Source organism: Pelodiscus sinensis, chromosome 11, assembly GCF_049634645.1.
Source record: "Pelodiscus sinensis isolate JC-2024 chromosome 11, ASM4963464v1, whole genome shotgun sequence".
Taxonomy (NCBI): Eukaryota; Metazoa; Chordata; order Testudines; family Trionychidae; genus Pelodiscus; species Pelodiscus sinensis.
The window spans coordinates 21850567-21871463 of NC_134721.1; the positions used below are offsets into that span (position 1 = coordinate 21850567).

General features: G+C 43.7%; 1 long non-coding RNA gene across 2 annotated transcripts in view; it reads left to right on the top strand.

Moving 5' to 3' along the window:
- Window positions 1–20897, top strand: part of LOC142830925 (uncharacterized) — a 138191-nt gene that overhangs the window by 56867 nt on the left and 60427 nt on the right. Inside the window, exon 2 of one of the 2 annotated variants that reach the window (XR_012906474.1) lies at window positions 16757–16921. The exons of the other annotated variant lie outside the window; for it this stretch is intronic. This is a non-coding gene — a long non-coding RNA (uncharacterized LOC142830925). The remainder of the gene's footprint in view (window positions 1–16756; window positions 16922–20897) is intronic. 2 annotated transcript variants of the gene reach the window in all.

The window sequence follows — 20897 nt, forward strand, 5'->3', positions numbered from 1 at the left end:
TCACTGTGGGACATCACTCAGGGTATGTCTACACTACCCCGCTAGTTCGAACTAGCGGGGTAATGTAGGCATACCGCACTTGCTAATGAAGCCCGGGATTTGAATTTCCCGGGCTTCATTAGCATAAGCGGGGAGCCGCCATTTTTAAATCCCCGCTGCTTCGAACGCCGTGCAGCGCGGCTACACGGGGCTCGAACTAGGTAGTTCGGACTAGGGTGCCTATTCCGAACTACCGGTACACCTCGTTTCACGAGGAGTAACGGTAGTTCGGAATAGGAACCTAGTCCGAACTACCTAGTTCGAGCCCCGTGTAGCCGCGCTGCACGGGGTTCGAAGCAGCGGGGATTTAAAAATGGCGGCTCCCCGCTTATGCTAATGAAGCCCGGGAAATTCAAATCCCGGACTTCATTAGCAAGTGCGGTATGCATACATTACCCCGCTAGTTCGAACTAGCGGGGTAGTGTAGACATACCCTTAGATTGCTTTGTCATGTACCCTTTCCACTGGGTAGTAATTCAGCCCTCCAGCCAGGTCATAAGCTGAGTCCACCCTCATTATAGGATAACAACATTCCACTAAAAAAAACCTTTACAAATATATGGTCCCATAGCACCTTAGAGACTAACAAAAATATAGATAGTATAATGAGTTTCTGTGGGCATGTCAAGGCTCCTCCCCCACTCTGGCATGATAAATGCAGAAGTGGAGGCCCACAAAAGTACCCCAATACCTTATCTTCCCAGGCTTTGGTAAAAAACTTCCCCCCCAAAATCTTAACAACCAAGATTTGGGGGATAAAAACTCCGCTGCCACCACCCAACTAATAAAAAAATCAGGGGAGAGATCACTTGGGAAATCTCACCCTTAAAGTACAAACCAGGACACAAAAATTAACCAATACCAGGTTAATAAAAGGAAAGAGAAAGAACTTTTATTATCACCACAATATTCCTGTTGCAAGCATAATGACTAGATGGTAAAGTCACAAAGTAATATACTCATGGGGAATTCCACTATGGGCCCAAACTTAGTTGCAAAAGAGAGAAAACCCCATTTTAAATGCACAGACATCAGATCCCATTTCCCAAACCATAAAACAATAAAACCTAATGGATTTATCTAAACTTTACCCTACCTATAGAAGAGTGAAGAGTCTAGTCTTGGAGGGAGACATTCTGTTTAACTCCCTTAGTAGCTGGTGAGAATCTGCCCCAGAAACAAAGGAAGGAAAACCTAAAAATTCCTTTGTTCCAGTTTGAAATTCCTACCTACATTCCTATTGGCCAATTTTACATGGGTTAGGTATAGTTAACCCCTTAGTCCCCAGGCTGCTGGCCATCTCTCACGATCATGACAGGGCACAACCCACTTCTTCAGATGAATGGAGCAAGAGGCACAGCGGGAAAAATATAAAGCAGAAAAAGAGGGGAGCGGGGGAGAAGAAATAAACCTGTCAATTAAAGTGTCTGTACTAAATGAGTCTAATAGAGTGGGCTGTAAGTGTCCAATACTTAGCTTTTGATGCATTTGGGTGTTGAATATAACGGCACATCCAGGAAATATCTTTGTTCAGTCCCTGGGTAAAGGGGTCAAATTTGCATATGAAGGCCAGTTCTGCAGTTTCTCTGGTTGGTTTGTGAAATTATTCTGGCAACGGAGTTTATTGCTGGGGTAGGTACTGGGTGAGTATGTTTGAGGTGTGATGCATGGTTGCTGGAAGGAATTTGTTCTTGAGTGATCTAAAAATAAAAAAGGAGTCTATAAAAAGTGGAAATTAGGCAAATTACAAAGGATGAATATAAACAAATAACACACGTATCTAGGGGCAAAATTAGAAAGGCAAAGGCACAAAACAAGCTAGTGACATAAAGGGTAACGAGAAAACATTCTACAAATATATTAGAAGCAAGAGGAAGACCAAGGACAGGGTAGAACCGTTACTCAATGAAAAGGGAAAAACAATAAGGGTGCATCTACACTCCACTCATAGCTCAAAATAAGGTACGCAATTTGAGCAATGCACATTACGAAGCTTTTTTCAAGAGTATTTCAAAATACCTTATTTCGAAATTTGGTGCTGTCTACACAGTGCTAAATTTCAAAAAAAGACAAGTATTCCAACTCTTAATCCTCGTGGAACAAAGTGTACCAAGACGTTAGAATAGCAAGCCCATTATTTCGATTGTTTCAAAATAATGGGCGTGCTGTTAAGATGCGGAAAATGATGTCTAGACATACCCTAACAGAAAATGTGGAAATGGCAGAGGTTCTTAATGACGACTTTGTTTTGGTTTTCACCAAGAAGGTTGGTGGTCTGTCCCACCAGGACATGGTGGTGGGGTGTCCGAGAGGGTAGGTTGGTGGACTCAGTATTTCTATACATCAAATGAGAGTCTTAAGGAGATCTCTGACTGAACCCACCACACTTACAACCTCAGAGCACATCTATACTGCAGGACAAAGTCAAATTAAGGTACATAACTTCAGCTACATAAATTGTGTAGCTAAAGTCAAAATAGCTTAATTCAACTTTTGGCACTGTCTACACAGCAGGAAGACGAAGGAAGAACACTCTTCCTTTGACTTCCTTTACTCCTTGTGAAATGAGTGTTACAGGAGTTGGAGTAAGAAGTCCTCCAGCTTGACATTATTTCAAAATATTGGCTTGCTGTGTAGACACGCTCTATGTTATTCCAAAATAACATTGCTGTGTAGACATAGCATCAGGTTTCATAGGATAATATCATTAGCCAGGTGGTTGCCTAGAGAAGCACAATAGTCATTCAGTGTCTGTTTAATATATGAATTGGCTACAGGGCTCAGATGGTGCCTAAGGTTTAAGACACTCTAAGGGTATCTCTACACTTGCTCCCTAGTTCGGACTAGGGATGCAAATGGAGCATACCAAAATTCTAATGAAGCGTGAGATTTAAATATCCCTCACTTAATTAGCATATTCGCTGCTGGCCGCCATTTTGGATTCAGGGTATTGCGAAATAAGTTGCCCCGTGTAGATGCGTTATTCTGAGAGAAAACCTTCTCGGAATAACTGTTAAACATCTATAACAGTTATTCTGAGAGAAGGGTTTTCTCTTGGAATAACGCGTCTACACGGGGCACCTTATTTCGCAATACCCAGAATCCAAAATGGCGGCCGGCCATGAATATGCTAATTAAGTGCAGGATATTTAAATCCTACGCTTCTTTAGCAATTTCGGTATGCTCCATTTGCATCCCTAGTCTGAACTAGGGAGCAAGTGTAGACATACCCAAACTGTGTGAAGCTAGTAGCATTAAGCTCTCCTACTGCCCTTTTGAAAAGACAATGCTCCTTTCTTACAGTTTTGACACAACTCACTGACTATTATGGAGTGAAATGAACAGTCATGGATGGGCATGTCTCCTCAAATGGTAATGACCTTAGGACACATGTGGTCTTTAGATATTCTTGCATGGTTCCCATTAATGCATGCATGCATTTGTCTAATGGCACCATTTGACCTCTTATATTAGCCACAGGGATTCCAGGCCACTTTGCAAACTGTTTGGGCAAACTACTAAATAGCTTTTGGGCTCAGGGATCAGCAGGAAACATATGACTGATCCACCAGTGCCAGAGAGATTTCTGATTTGCAGTAGGGCCTAAGGAAATACTAGGGAGAAGGAAATAACTGCTCTAAATAAGCTAGCAAAGTGCCTTGCAGAAAAGTTCCTTACTTCAAGGGTACCATGACATTGTAAGCAGTAGCAGCAGGACAATTACAGGGAGAAAAGAAATGGGTGGAATTTAAAACTGGTATCTTCCTTACAACTAAATCATGTTGGCTTGGAAAACTTACTAGACATTCTTAGCCACTAATGTGTCTTTATTTTGACAGCCGAGGAGCTAAATCACGGTGGAAAACCCCACTGGCCTACTATGCGTCATTTAATTATTATTTATTTGTTATAGTCCTGTATTACCTAGGATGCACAGGAGCCTACTGAGTTCCATGCATCCAATACAAACGTAAATGCATTATTCCCATTGACATACTTTGTTTCACACTGAAGAAAGATGTCTCTCTCATTTATTTCGATCCTCTAACTCTAGAATTTGCACCAGTCTTTCAATTGGAAGGTCCCTTTCCCCCCTCTGGTATAAAATACTTGGTTTCTGCTGTTCCTAGCCAGCTCATTATCTGAGGGGTTTTGCCCATGAAAACTCATGATACCATATTTGTGTGTGTGTATTAGTCTCCAGGGGTGCATCTATACAGCACTCTAAAGTCAAAATAAGATAGACAATTGGTGCTACGGAAATTGCTTATCTTATTTCAATACTATTTTGAAATTTGGTGTGTCTTCACAGTGCCAAATTTTGAAATAACACACTATTTTGAAACACCCCTTAACTGATACAGGGATGCTGAAATAACTTTCCCGTTATTTCGAAAAATATTTTGAAATAACAGGTGGCTTGTTAAGATGCAGAGTAGCTATTTCGGTATACCTCCAGCATTCCAAAACAGCCGCACTATGTAGATGTACCCTAAGGTGCCCTAGGACTACCCGTTGTTTTTAAAGTTACCAACTAATATGGCTGCCCCCTGAGACTTTCTAGGATTAATGCTTTGAGTAGAACTGTCCTTACAATTTGTGGGGACCTACACAACTGAGGCTGCTCCTACCCTTTCACAGTTTCTGCTAGGGGTGGGGGCTGGGGTTTCCCTCTCCTCTCACTGTGTAGTCTCTGCTGGGTGCCAGGGGCTTCCCACCACCCATGCAGCTTCTCCCTGGGGCTGCCATCCCCTCCTCCCCTACTATGTAGCTTCTGCTCGAGGTCTTGTCCTCAGGGTTTCCCTCCCATTCTGCGCGACTTCCCTCCTCCCACGGCTTCTACCAGAGCTTGGGTGCTTCCCGGGGGCTAGAGCAGAGCCACAGAGGTTGAGGGCTCCTTTCCACTCCCAGTCTGGCAGAAGGGAGCCCTCAGTTAGTGGTTGGCTGCTGAACAAAAGTATGTGGATGGAGCAGGGAGAAGCTCTGCTGCTGGCAGGAAAGAATAGCTGGGAGGAGGGGCCAATGTGGAACCAGCAGGTAGTGGGGGTGACAGAGAGCCAGGACTAGCAACAGACTTGCTGGTGCCTTGGGAAAGTGGGGGCAGCTCAACTCCAGATCCTCAGAAGGGGGCGGTGCCTCAGGTGGAAGGGCTGGGGACTAGCCTTCCCCAGCCAGCTCTCAATGCCACCCAGACCGTGCCGCATGAGGCTCCAGAGGTGATTTATAAGGCCTGCGGCTCTGGTCACTGCTGCTACCCAGCAGTAGCGGCTGGGAGTCCTGGACCCTTTTAAATTGCTGGGCCTCAGGGCAACGGCCCCTTTTATCACCCCCCCATCAGCGGCCCTGCACAGGGCTGTCCTTAAGCATACACAGTTGCGTAGGGACACCCAAAAACTTCGTGCCCCAAATTTTCAGGTGCTCTACACCGCATATTTCATGTATGTCTAGAGACAGCTCTGGATTTGAGGTTTATGTGCTATAATCTATTTTTCCTGAGAGACAGTGTAGCCAGACAGACCAACACCCCATCTCATCAATCTTATTTGCCTTTCTGAAGCATACAGGACAGAGAAGGAGCAATAATATCAGCATAGTCTATGCTGGCTCATCTGATCCTGAGAAGCTGAAAAAAACAAATATGTGGAGAGAGAGCGATTAAGTCAACAAGCTGGCCTCGAGGCTGCGAGAACTGCCCCGGCTGGCACCTATGTTGATTCGAACACACACACAGTCCCTGGGAGAGGAATTTCCCACTGAGAAAAGAATCCCCAGTAATTCCAATTTAGTTATCTCTCTTACAAGTGTAAATTAAGTTCACAACTCCCTTGTAAGAACTGGTCTCACAAAAGACAGACCAGCCCCATTTGGCATGACAGACAAGAAAGAGAAATACGTGACCCCATGAGTATATAAGATAGGTCCAACACACACTCACTTTGAGTGTCATTCTACCCTCTACCTGCTGGTCAGGTTAGGTGTTTGACCTCCCGAGGGTCTATGGGGACGCCCACCTCGTATTTTCGTCTTTCCTAGGAATTGAGGGACTGGCCCTGGCCTGACATGCTGGAGTCGAGAGGCACAGAAGGGGGTAAAAATTGTACCTGGATGTGGTCCTCTGTCTTAAGTGTACACATAGAAAGAGTAAGCTGTTACTTGGTACCATTATTTCTATTTTCCTATCTTTATCTTCCTTGTAACCATTTTTAAGATCTATATTTTGCTAGTAGTTGAGAAATAGAACAATAGCCATTGCAACCATATGATTTATAAGCTTCCTCAAATAAACCTGTAACTGTTTAAGTTTTAACCTGACTCCTTCAGTTGCTGTAACAGAACCAAGCACAATTTAAAAGAACTTCAGCCGGTCTTAGGGACAGATATAGGGAGAGCTTGGGAGTTTGGATTTGTGTCACACCCAGGTGGCACAATCCATTGGGGCACTCGTCAACCTCCTCCAGGTTGCCCGCTGCAAGGGACCCCGGTCTCAGCAGTTGAAGTCTCGGGTGTATAGCACACACACACACACACACACACTGCCCTGACTGTCGGCTGACAGACAGTCTTTCAATATACCATCTGTTCAATAATACTAATGCTTCCACTCAAGACATCTTCCACATAACCGTTAATTCAGCTCTACAATATTCATAAGAACAGCCATACTGGGTCAGACCAAAGGTCCATCTGGCCCAGTATCTTCCAACAATGATCCCTCTCCTGTCATCCATTTCCAGCGTCTGACAAACTGAGGGTAGGGACACCATTCCTACCCATGCTGGCTAATAAGTATTGATGGACCTAACCTCCATGAATTTATCTCGTTCTTTTGTGAACCCTTTTAAAGTCCTGGTCTTCACAACATCCTCTGGCAAGGAGTTTCACAGGTTGACTGTATGCTGAAAGAAGAAGATATTGTTATACCCATTTCATAAATGATTATGCTGAGACCCATAAGAAAGTAAGTGACTGATCAAGGTCATAACACAAATTAGAGGCAGAATTGGGAACAGAACTCATGTGTCTGGAGTATGACTCTAACATGACTGCACTATCCACTGGACAAATACTCTTTCCAATGTGTAAACACTGAAATAGTGCTGTTGATCTGAATGCTCCATCTGTATTTGACATGACCCATGCTAGTGACATCTGCCCTTTCTATGATGGCTTCATGACAGAATTTCTAAAGAGCTAATTTATCTTGAGCTGAAAGTCTGTGAGCCTGTAATGTTCATCCTAACTCACCATCTTATGAAGGACAAACTGAAGAGTATGTTAAAGGAACATAACCTCACATTGTGAATACTAGAGTTGATTGACCCTGAATCATAACTTTGGATCTGAAGACTTAGGAGCTTTGGATCTAGTTCAGACCCATCTCTAAAGAGTGATACTCTTTATATCAAGACTGACCAAATTATTGTGGAACAATCCTGATCCATTCCTGCAGCTGGGCTGCCTTGGAAAGTCAAGGTAACACAATGGTGTGTAGTGTGGTGTCCCCTCCCACTTTCTGCTTCTGTTCCTCACTCCAAGAAGAATACAAGAAGATAACGTAAGAACAGCCAAACTGGGTCAGACCAATGGTCCACCTAGCCCAGTAACCTGTCTTTTGTCAGTTGCCAGTGCCAAATGCTTCCGAGGGGGTGAACAAAAAAGGACAATGTGATTGGCCAGTCCCAGCTTCTAGCAATTGGAGGTTTATGGACATCCAAGGTTGTGTCCCTGACCATCTTGGCAAATAGCCATTGATGGGGCCATCCTTCATCTATTTTTTTAACCTAGCTATATTTTTGGCTTTCCGCTGCTATGAGCTACTTTAGTTCAAGTGGTAGCAACACATGCTTTTAGTGCTAATGGTATGATGATGCTTTTAATCCCCCAATCTCCTGACCAGAGGTATTTCAAGTGGAGAGGATTCTCCTGCTCCCACTGGTGGGTGGAATTTGGTAGCTTGAGTGGGGAAATCTCTTGTCCTTTGATTGGAGACAGGACCAAAGCAGTAGATAAGGCTGGCCCAGGAGTTCACTGGGTCATGGGCCCCTACGTGGCCTCTTGTTTTGCTTGTTCTTGAGATTAGCCCTAAAAAATAGTTTCTAAAGAAGCTTTTAGAATAGTTGTCTGTGCTCATTTCCTCCCATTCAGTATTGAATTCTGTCTGCTTCTTACTTCTCTTGGCCTCGTTTCTTCTTTGCTACCATCAGGTAGGCTTGGAGATCTGTGCTCTATGACTTCCATTTGCTCTTCACTGCATTTGTGAATAGCATTGTGCTCTACCCAAATAGACATGAGAAGTACTGAGCCCTTTGTAGGGTTGACACCATAAGGAGGGAAAGTGACTTAATTTTTTATTTGGATAAAGAATAATAACTGGTTCTTTTTTTCCTCTCACTCTCTCTCTTGTACTATTAATAAGATGCATGAGAGGAATAAACAAATATATAACATGTGTGGAGCTCATCAACATAACTGATCTCCAGTTAGAATAGTTTCCACGCTGTGTGTCTCCATATAGCCCATCTTTCATGAACATGTGACCCAGAAGAATGTGTCATCATGACACAAGTAGTCACCTCCCCAGACTGATGAAAAGAATTTAATGGAAACTGAAGCTACATTGCCCCTTCTTTCAACTTCTAGGGCACTTACTGCAAATTCTCTGTAAGTTAATGTAACATTAAAGGGACATTGGCAGCTTAGACTTACTCTAATTTTATATTTTGTAAAATAGGCTTTTATGACATCTAAGATCCTGCCATTGCTTACAAAAATGAATATGAAAAAGAAATAATCATTCCTTTGCCATGGCTGAAAGCCAGAGGTGAGTCGTTAAGGCGTTCTAAACTAAAATGTCTATTCTTGTAAAACTATCGTTGATTTGATTTTTTTTTTCATTTCCAATCAGGAAAAAGAAAAGTATGCTTGACTTTAAATTTTCCTCCACTATTCATGATCAAGTGTGTTGTCAGAAACACGGGGTATCAAAGATATTTGGTTATGAGGTGTGCTTCTGATGTAAATGTTTCAAATAAGGAACATTCAGACTGAAAAATGAAACTCCATGAATGAACTGCTTTGTCTAGAACAGTAGATTCAAGAAAGAAAGAGTTCAAGAAGGCCATTTAAGTGATCCAAGCCATCCTCTTGCCAATACAATATTATTCCCTACAGTATATTTGCTTGATTTTTACCCAGTCTAGTTTTATAAATGGCTGAAATGATAAAGCTAGCTATAGCATTTCAGGACAGAGATCCTGTTATGTGTTTTCACATGTTCTATAAAGCACCCCACAGCCCCACACGTTCACTCTATAACCATAATAATATGAACAGAACAAGAGGAAAGGTAGAGAAGAGCAAATCATTCTGAAGGTCCTGATCCTGCATTTCTTGATATCAATGACAAAATTCCCATTGAGGTCCATGGTGCAGAATCAGATGCAAAGGGGGAGACCCTGTTAAGTGACATTGAGCAACTCCTGAACAGGGCCAAGTATCCCCAGTAGCTACCGACTTCAATAGGAGTGTGGTGTGCATAGCGCATTGTAGGTTTCATCCCTAAAGCCACAAAACAATTATCACAAGAACCATAGAACACCTCAAGCCATGTGTAATTTTCCATCATGCAAAGCACTAAGGCAGTGGCAGGAAACCTTTTTTGGATTGGGGACTGCTGACCCACGAAAAAATCAATCAGGGGCTACACACAAGTGAGAAGCAAAGTGAGAAGCCCCTGACTGAGAAGGAAAAAGACACTCCTCACATTTCCCTCGCACACCAGAGCCTTGTGGGGGCCCAGGCTAGTAGATTTTGTGTGCTCCAGCCCTGTGCAAGGGTGGCAGGGGGGCTGGGGCACAAGCGCAGACTCCCCAATATGTGGGATCCCTGAGCTTCGGGGGCCAGATCCAGGAAAGCTGGATGGCCAGATGTGGGTCCTGGGCATGAGGTACTCCACTCCTGCACTTAGGGATCTTGGTGTTACTGTAGGATTTACCTACTATATATTAGGGAGAGTTTGTGTGTTTGTCTGTCTGTCTTTGTGTCTGCCTGTTTGTTTAAGAACTCCTCCTAAACAGCAAGAACTGGGATCACCAAATTTGGTATACAGCTTTCTCATAACTTAAAGCAAGGTAAGAGTTTGGTTGTGCCAGGAAAATGGGATGTGCCTGGAATGGGATTGCTTCTCATAAAACCATACAGAAAAGGGACAGAACCACCAGGCAGATGAAAAGGGCTAGCTGGGGGTCACACCTCCCTCCCCCGTCCAGGACTGCTCCATCCCCCAACACTCGAGGCACCCTTTAGGGTGGGCAGGAGAAAGGGGGTTGAAGCTCCCCCATCCAATTTGTACATTGCTGGCTGTTCCCCTTGGTCAGGGAGTGAGGGTAATATGCAGAGATTGGTGCATTCCTCACTCTGGTGGGGAGTGCAAGGGGACAGATGAACCTGGACCTACTCCAGCCAGGGGACATACACCTCTCCCATGGCTGTGCCTGCTGGAGCTGCAGCAGTCATGGAGAGGCGCTTCTCATTTGGCCCCAAGCTGCTGCCATGACAGAGGCCTGGGGTTGTCCCCAGGACAGCCCGCATATTGAACCCAGCCCTATACCACAGAGCAATGGTTGAAATGAAGCATGTACATTTTAATTTTATTTTCCAAAAAAATAAAACAATAAAAAAGTAGACATCCATTTTGTTTAATGGGTCTACTTGATACAGTAATCTTTAGATTGGGGTTTGACCTATATGCTAAATTACAAACTCTCTTAGGGTACGTCTACACTACAGCGCTAATTCAAACTAACTTAGTTCGAATTAGTTAATTCGAACTAAGCTAATTCGAACTAACGCGTCTAGAACTAAAAACTAGTTCGAATTAGCATTTTGCTAATTCGAACTAGCATGTCCACATTAAGAGGACCCTGAACAGGGCTTAAGGATGGCCGGAAGCAGTGCCGGCAGGGCATCAGAGGAGGACTTAGAGCGTGGAGCTGCTGCCTCAGGCTAGCCGAGGGCTGTGCTTAAAGGGACCCGACCCCCACCCCGGACAAACAGTTCTCAGGGGTGCCCCGCTTGAAAACCAGTCCTGGCTTGGAGTGCCCGGAGTGCCCACACTGGGCACATCACACCACTCGGCCATCAGCCCGGCTGCACTTGCCGCAGGCTGCCATCTGGGGAGAGGGGGCAATTGGGGGGCTGCAGGAGAGCTTCCACCCCCAGAAGCCCACAGAGCCAGCCCAGTCCTCCCCATCGGGGGCTCGTGCCCCATTCCTCCCTCACCTCCTTCCACTTACCCTTCCCTAGCCCCTTTTCTTGATGTACAAAATAAAGGACAATTGTGTTCAAAAATGGAATCTGTCTTTATTGAACAAAACTGGGGGAGACTGGGAAAAGGAGGTCGGAGAGGGGAAGAGAGAGGCTGGGAGAGGGGAGGGCAACTAAAATGATCAGGGGTTGGGAACAGGTCCCATATGAAGAGAGGCTAAAGAGACTGGGACTTCTCAGCTTAGAAAAGAGGAGACGGAGGGGGGACAGGATAGAGGTCTCTAAAAGCAGGAGTTGGGTGGAGAGGGTGCATACAGAAAAGTTCTTCATTAGTTCCCATAAAGAAGGACTAGAGGACACCAAAGGAAAGGAATGGGTAGCAGGCTTCAAACTAGTAACAGAAAGTTGTTCTTCACAAAGCAAAGAGTCAACCTGTGGAACTCCTTGCTGCAGGAGGCTGTGAAGGCTAGAACTAGAACAGAGTTTAAAGGGAAGTGAGATCAAGTGATGGAGGTTGGGTCCATGGAGTGGTATTACCCAGGGGGTAGGAGTGGTGTCCCTGCCCAAAGTTTGTGGAAGGCTGGAGAGGGATGGCATGAGACAAATGGCTTGGTCACTGTCTCCGGTCCATCCCCTCCAGGGTCCCTAGGGTTGGCCGCTGTCGGCAGACAGGCTACTGGGCTAGATGGACCTTTGGTCTGACCCAGGATGGCCATTGTAAGCTCAGGGCTCAGGGTCGGGGGTCTCGGTGGACCACCTTGATTTTCATGCACACCTGCTCCTGGGTGGCCAGGCTGGCAGCTCTCGTGCCCTAGATGGCCACTTTCCTGTGCCTAGTGCGGAGGTCATGGACGAGGTCCACGATGTCCGCACTAGACCAAACGGGTGCCTGCCTCTTGCGGTCCCGGGCAAGCTCCCGGGAGCCGCCAGCCTGGTCCTGGGAAGAGGGGGAGGGCTTGGGGGCATTGGGTGGCTGGCTCGAGCCGTGCCAGGTGCAGGGTCTGCTGGCTGGGTGCTGGCAGGCTTGCACCTGGCACGGGCACCGTAGCCAGCCCGTGCCCCTTTAAGGGGTCCGGGGCCGGGAGGGGGGCAATAGAGTTTCCCTGGTGTTGGCCAGAGTGGCCACCAGGGAAAGCTGGGGAGGACTAGCCTCCCACTAGTTCGAATTAAGGGGCTACACACCCCTTAATTCGAACTAGTAAGTTCGAACTAGGCTTAGTCCTCGTACAATGAGGTTTACCTAGTTCGAACTAAGTGCTCCGCTAGTTCGAATTAAGTTCGAACTAGCGGAGTGCTAGTGTAGCGCCTATCAAAGTTAATTCGAACTAACGTCCGTTAGTTCGAATTAACTTTGTAGTGTAGACATACCCTTATAGACTGAGGAATCATTTTGTAGCAAGGGTTCAACACCTAGTGGAAAGACTATGTCTAACAAGGCTGAGAGGGGTAGCCGTGTTACTCTGTACCTTATCATCACCTAGGGCATGTCTACTCTAGGAAATAATTTTTAAATAACTAACTTTTATATAATAATCCCCAAAATAACTCTCTCGAAATAAGCTTATTCCCTGAAGAAAGCAGGAGTACAGATTTTGATATAACCAGCCCGTTATTTCAAAATAATGGGCTTGGTAGTGTGGACACTCCACTTATAGTATAGTGTATAGGGCCTCCGCTAGTATAGACCAGGGCCCACAGACCCCAGCTTAAACCCCATCAATGCATCATTGACAAACTATAACATATCCTGGAAAACAATCCCTTACTCTCAAGGGTATGTCTACACAGCAAAGTTATTTCGAAATAACAGCCATTATTTTGAAATAACTTTCCTAGCATCTACACAAGCCACTATTAATTAATACATTAATTTGAAATAGCAGAGGGCTTATTTCGAAATTGGAAAACCTCATTTCACAAGGAATAGAGCCAATTTCGAAATTGCTATTTTGAAATAAGCACTGTGTAGATGCTTATTTCGAAATAGGGGGGCTCCAGCCCTTCCCATGGTGCCCTGCTGGTCGTCCTGGCCACAAGGTAATTTCTGACCTGATGCCCTGCCGGAACCAGTTCTGGCCAGCCTTAAAAGCGATTTTGCGTCCAATCAGTGTGGATGCGCTGTTTCGAAATAGCAAAAGCTATTTCGAAATGCATTTTGTGTGTAGACGCATTATTTCGAAATAAGATTTCGAAATGTAGTATAGACATACCCTCACAGACCTTGGGAGACAGGCCAGTCCTCGCCTATAGACAACTCGCCAACCTGAAGCAAATACTTACCAGCAGCCACACACAATACCTTAGACACACTCATCCAGGAACCTTCCCCTGCAAGAAACCCCTTCGCTAACTTTGTCCACATATCTATACAAGTGACACCATCACAGGACCTAACCACAGCAGCTACAATATCAGGTGCTCATACAACTGTACATCCTCTAATGTGATATATGCCGTCAAGTGCCAGCAATGCCCCGCTACTATGTATGTTGGCCAAACCAGACAGTCTCTGCAACAAAAGATAAATGGACACAAATCAGAAATCAGGAATGGTAACACACATAAGCCTGGAGGGAAACATTTTAACCCATCTGGATCATGCAAGACAACTAGGAAGACATGAAAGGTGTCCTAGTCTGAGAACACTGACTAGACCAAACCCTTGACTGAAAGGAAGGGTGAGATCAGACTCCAGGGAATCACATTAAGGATTTTATTGTTTTTCATAGAACTGTAACTCTTTAATGCTTTCAAGATTAAAGTTGCTGTGGTTTGGAAATTCCTCTGAGGAAGCATGCATAAGTATTTGCGGGAGGACCAAGGCACTAGTTTTGGGGAGGGGGTCCTCAGGTAGGCTGACTGAATGGTCCCTCTGCCCAAGAAAGGCATCAGATACAGAGATGCTAGGAGCTAGGAATTCTCTTGATCCAGCAGGCTTGCAAGCACATAGAATTTAGTGTTTGGGTCCACCACTCCCAACAGCCTGGTGCCCAACCAGATAGGGGTCAGGGACAGGTTGTGACTGCAACAACTAAAGATTTTGCGGTGAATGATAATACTAGATACCATACTCCTAGCAAAGACTCTTTCCTTTTTATGTTATCTTTTAGGATATTCCCGCTATGTCCTCAGTTACTGAGGGACCCTTCAATCCAAGTTTTGACACTCAGTAATTAAATTCATGAGCGTCACAAGTTCAGCTGATTGTGTTTACAGGCATAAACTATTGCTTTATCCATTACCATGAAAAACCATCTGGCAATATTGGTCTATTACTTAGGTTTATGCCTTTAGTGAAAGGCTGCTCTTGATTAAGTTATTTGCCTGCCAGTTTCCTGGTTTCTTTCATGCATGGAGTGTACATGTTTTTAAGGAAGAGAAAAAGGACTTGATTGCACAGCAAACTGGTGTTTTCCAGGGGTATGTCTACACAGCAACATTATTTCAAAATAACTTAGTCCATGTCTACACAGCAGGCAGTTATTTCAAAATAATGTCAAAATACTGTCAAGCTGGAGAACTTCTTACTCCGATTCCTGTAACCCTCATTGTATGAAGAGTAAAGAAAGTCAGAGGAAGAGTGCTCTATTTCGCAATAAGTGCTGTATAGATACTCCAATTTTGAAATAAGCTATGCAATTGATGTAGCTCAATTTGCGTAGCTTATTTTTTTAGTTAAGCCCTGTTGTGTAGATGCACCCCAGATGTCTAATAAATTGTGCACTAATTTCCAAGCTGAAATATTAAAATGAGGAATCCCACTTTAAAATGAGGAATCTATTAGAGGTAATGGGGGTACATATCTTTGTTAGAACAAGTGCTCTAAATATCCTGAAGAAAGATTAAATGCAATAGGATGGACAGTGGAAAGGAAATAAAAATGGATTTTTTAATGGAACCCACTCAAACCCTGTTGGAAGTGTCTACTACCATAGAACCACAGAGGAATGAACACCAGAGTTATGAAATGACCAATCAACCACATACCTTATTTGTAATGGCAAGAATGCAATTTGGCAGCCAGTGAGAGAGAGATGCTCAGCCTACGCTGCTTCCCTCTTCTGCAAAAGCCTATGCAAATGAAGTGTGGATTAGCATATTGCCAAACATCGTTTGCATAATTAGTTAAGAACTGGTTTTGTGCAAGATGTTTTTGCACAAAAAGGCCCCATCTATACAGCATCTTTTTGCACAAAGAAACCCCTCTTGCACAAGAGCCGTTCTCCCATTTTTTCAATGCAAAAACGGCTCCTAATTATGCAAATGAAGTGCAGCAATATGCTAATCCATGCTTCATTTGCATAGGCTTTTGGAGAAGAGGGAAGCTGTGTAGACATAATGAGACAGAAAGGAAGGAAATACAAAAGTGTACTGGGTTAAACGTAAACTACTAAAAATAAAGGGAAGATTTAAAAAATAAAAGATTTTACAACAGTTTCTGTGCTTGTTTCATTTAAATGAAAATGGTTCATATAGCATTTTTATTCTTCATAGTAAAGTTTTACATCTGTATTAGTCAATGTTCAGTTGTAAACTTTAAAAGGACGACCATAATGTTCTGTTCAGAGTTGCAAACATTTCAGGGTTATGACGTACAACTTTATTCCTGAGGGGTTCACAGCTCTGAGGTTCTATTGTATCGGGCAATCAAACTGAAAAAAGAAAAACACTGTGACTTCACTAGTAGTGTCATAATTTATTTTAGCAACTTTATAGTTCATTCAGACTATACTAAGTATTAATAGATCATAATTGACTCCCTATTGGGAATTGCTATAAGATGGATAAGAACAAGATGAAGCATGGAGAGAATTATTGTCTCCTACCTATAGTTGTTGGGTACACTTCTGTTCTCAGTTATTCAAATATAGAAAAAGTCCAATAAAGTCAATAAAGGAAAATACCAGTGTGAAAACAAAAGTCCACCCTACTAGTTACGTTAGTGGGGAAGTAGAGAAGAGCATATCAGCTCACATTACACGTTCCAGAGGGGTGTAATTTTTTCATTGACATCTCTTTGGACTGTAATACAGGACCTCACTCTGCAAGATGGTTGAATTGGTACCTTTTACTAAGAAAATAAAAGTGTAAAAACCTTTACTGGTTTAAAGTGAGACTAAGTCTACACAGGCATCTGGTACTTTACAGCGCTGTAACTTTCTGGCTCAGGGGTATAACCACTCCCCTCTTGCAGCAAATTGCAGGCTAAAAAGCTGGGAGTTACTCTCCTGGTGGAGGGGGTTTACATAGAGCACTGGGATATCACTCTCTCAGTGCTCCTGCTGTGGCAAGACTTTTAGTTTCAAGTACTGCCCTGGCTGCCCATTAAATTTTTAAGTGTAGACAAAGCCATAGACTGATGTTCCTAATGATCATTTGTATTTACAAGCTCAATGCAGTTAATGTCTGGGGAATGTTTGCTATTCATTTGACTTCTCTTTTTACATTTCAGCAAATGAATACAATGAGGAAGGAAGAAATGTGAGCTATTTAAGTAATATATCTTGCACATAACAGATGTTTTATCTTGATTTATCTACTACCTAGAAGTCTGTCATTGGTCACTCACTGCAAACCACATGATTTTGTTGATAACAGCTTTCTCCTGTAAACATCTGTAAGTGGCAATTTCACTTTCTAATTCTCAGGCTCTAATTGCACTGTGCAGCTGTTGTGTGTTGCTTTTCAGCTCTATCATGCAATTATTATGGACTGACTCCCATTGATATACACAGGAATTTTGCCACTGACTTCAGAAGTCACAGGATCAGACCCCATATTCATACATCCATACATTTTTCAGAAGTGATTTCTTCCCTCGCGCCCCCCCCCCCCCCAACGTTTTTAAAAAACATGAAAACATTTCTATTAGTTGTTAAATATCTAGAAACTACCCTTCTGGGCCTAACACATTTGCCCTTAAAATGCTGGGCTCACCTATCATGGACTGAAATCTCATTAATTGAATAATTCATGGTGACATTATTGACAAAGAGTCTAATTAAAAGGAATAATAATTAATTGCACTGATAATGCCTTCTATGTGATGATTTGATTGTACTTTCAATATGAAAGCATGGATTAATTTTAATTTTCTCCAAGAAGAACATAATAGTATTATTGGCTATTTGTATTGAGGAAGGTATATCATTTAGGATGCTCTAGTACAGATTGGACCTCCTCTGTTCCAGCACCCTTGGAACCTGAGTGGTCCTGAACAAGGGAGTTTGCCAGACCAGGGGAGGTCAGTGTGCTGCCCCAGACAGCTGGTGAGGCTCCAATCCAGGTCTCCCGCCCCACTATGGCCAGCGGTCATCCCTGCCCCCCAGCAGCTGTTCCTGCACTGGCCAGCGGAGCTCCGCTCCCTGCCAGCAGAGTTTCCTGCCCCCAGGAGCCTGCCTGCTATGGCTGGTGGAGCTCAGCTCCTGACCAGCAGGGCTTCCTGCTCCTGGCCCCTCTCCAGCTGGCAGAGCTCAGCTCCTGTCTGATGGGGCTGCTGCTGGCCCACTGCGGGTCACAGGGATCTGCACCCCCAGTTGCTGGCTCCACTCTGGCTGCCAGCCCGCTGGCCAGGTTCACTGCCCTCTGGCTCTGCAGGCTGATAGACTGGCTGATCTCCTAGCTGCTGGCAACCTTTGTGGCTCAGGCTCGCTGGTCTGGGAACACAGTCCCAGACCACAGAGTTCAACCTGTATTTTGTCACTAATTTAGTAGCTGGGTATGCTACAAGCTTTCTGCAACATCTTCAGTAACTCCTGCTTCGAATCACATTAGATCTATCTGAAATACGGTTACTCTCACTATATTTTGGCATTCCATGTTCCAATCCTGGCCCCTAGTCAATAGAAAACACCCCATGGCCCCAGTGTTCCAGAGATCAGACCTCTGGTCCGAGTGGGAATTCAGAAATAAACCTTGTAGAACAGAGAAAGTTTTTTGTGTTTTCTCAGTATCTCTCATCATTCTATAGGGACCTTGGAAAGGGCCAATATCTGACAGGAAGTTATTTACTAACAATAATTAATTATTATATATGTGTACAATTCCATATATATGAATGACATTTTAAAGAAACCAAACCCCCTGTGGTGAAATCCTGGCACAATTGAAAAATTCCCCTTGAGTTCAGTGGGGCCAGGGTATCACAGATGGTCTCTACCTTAAGGGCTTGACAAACTATGGGCTCAAGACTTACTGTCATGGCTATTCCTAGTGCCATCAGTGGGACTACTCACACTAGTCTGAGTGCTATATTTGGCAGTACGTAGTTTGCAGAATCGGACCCTAAGTTAGCCCTGCACTGAGGAAATTATGACAACAGACAAGTAAGGGGAGGGATGAGGGCAGCAACCAACAAATTATATCTATGCAGTTAGTTATATGCAACATGTGCAGTATAGTAGTAGCTGTGCCTGTCCCAGGATATTAAATAGACAAGGTGGGTGAGGGAATATCTTTTTTGGGGGGGCAACTTTTGTTACTGAGAGGAGAAACAAGCTCCCGAGCCACACAGAGCTTTTCTTCTGTTTATGTTTATTCACATACATAGCATGTGCTATGTATGTTAAATATGAAGCTTGAAAGAAGATGGTGAGAATTTACCTTGTTCTAGTTCAACCTGTGGATTCATTTGGATTTAAATTTTTACAGATCCCGATCTCTATAATAAGCTCAACTGGCTCCCCTTTAACTTCAGAAAAGTTTTCATCCAGATCTGAAATGCCTGTCACTGGACCATCCCTATGATAGTCATTGTGAAACTAATTGAAGGAGTCTGATAGCACTGGTTAGATAAGATAGCTAATGTTCTCTTGATGGTCTAAAATGCCTTTAAAATGTGAAAATATTCTGTAAAGGGATGACTCAGAAACTATCATCCTTGCCAACTTGGAAAGCCCTCGGATGTTTGCTTCAAATGATATCCTGGTAACAAATGTATAGGTCACATTTACATACACAGCTCCGTACATAATGAGATTAAAGGTCACAGCGCCTTAGAAAAAAGCCTGGTTAATACTGAGCTATATAAAAACTGTCTGTGGTCCACAAATAGAGAACTCACATTCCAGAGGGGTTTCATTAAATGAATTGAGCTGTGTATATCCATCACTCTATGTTGTAAATGCCTGTAGCAAGAAGAGCTACATGTATTTATTAGAAATTTTTACCAGGCCTAACTGTTGCAGCTGGGTGCCTTCAACTCCAGTGTTTCTCAACCAGTGGTATGAGTACCCTTAGGGGTACTCAAGAGAAGTCTGGGGGATAGGTCAACACAACTGAAATTTTGAGAAAACTGAATTTTTGTTTTAAGTTTTACAGTGCTTTATTATTTTTGTACTTTTTACACCCCAAAATTTAATCGCCTCCCCCGGCTACAATTAAGTTGTTTAAACAAATGTATTGCAATGGTAGAAAAAAAAGTGTGTGTGTCTGAAAACTGTAGGTACTGGGGATACTTACAATTTTTTTAAGGGGTACTTTATAAAAAAAAGGTTGAGAAACACTGTTCTATTCCATAGGGCTGGAAGTTGAAACTACACAAATTGAAACCAAAAATGAGGCATTTTTTTCAGAGTGGGGGAAGTAGTTAACTGTTAGATGAGTTTACCAAGGGTTACTGTGTCTCCATCACTGCCAATTTTTAGATCACGAGTGGATGTTTTGCTAACAGATCTGCCCTAAGAATTACCTGGGGAAGTTCCATGGCTAGTGTTATACAATGGGTCAGGCTAGATTATTACAATAGTCCCATGGCCTTGAAATCTCTGAATCACAGAGGACTGAGGAAGGGGTTGGCTTAAAGTAGCCACTTTATATAGCGCAACCCCACCCTGGACAACATAAGCCTGCTCTTGCTTGCATTAGCCCCACCTTGTGTGTGCCCTCTCCCGCCTGCATCAGTCCATTTACATGAACCTACTTGAGCTTACCTCCAGCTGCACAGGCCTATTTTCACCTGTCTGATTCTATATAGTCTGCGGTTTCCCCCCACCCCCATCCATACTGGTGTCCTCCTATGGCCACAGCCTCCTCCAGTCTTCTCTCATTTTCCCTGGACAAAGTCACCTCTGGTGCTAAGTCCTACCTAATAGACACAGCGCTCCACAAAATTAGGAATAGCCTCCCTAGATAGAATTATAAGGGCTGATTAAGTCCTCCAAAGCCTATAACGGTGTTTCTTAAACTTTTTAAGACTGAAGAACACCAAACAATTTTTTTTGTGAGGAACACCAAAATCAGGGACAAAGTTATTGAGCAAAAAGAAAAAAAAGTTGCCTGCCCCTGTAAAAGCAGCCATTTTGAACTCTGTAGTTCTCCGCGGCACACCTCTGACTGTCTCGTGGTATACCAGTGTGCCATGGAACGCAGTTTAAGAAGCACTGGCCTATAGGAATCTTTCTGTTGCTTTCAACAGACCTTTGACCAGCCCCTAAAAATGTCAGACCTGACCCTGCATTCCTTATCCAGGGGAAACATGCACTGACTTCTAGGAGATTCATAAGGAGTGGAGAGAAGGTCTTCAAATATGTGCAATATGACTTGGCTAAGAAGGAAACATGATAAGAGTCTCTCTGTTTTAAGGGTGTCAACAC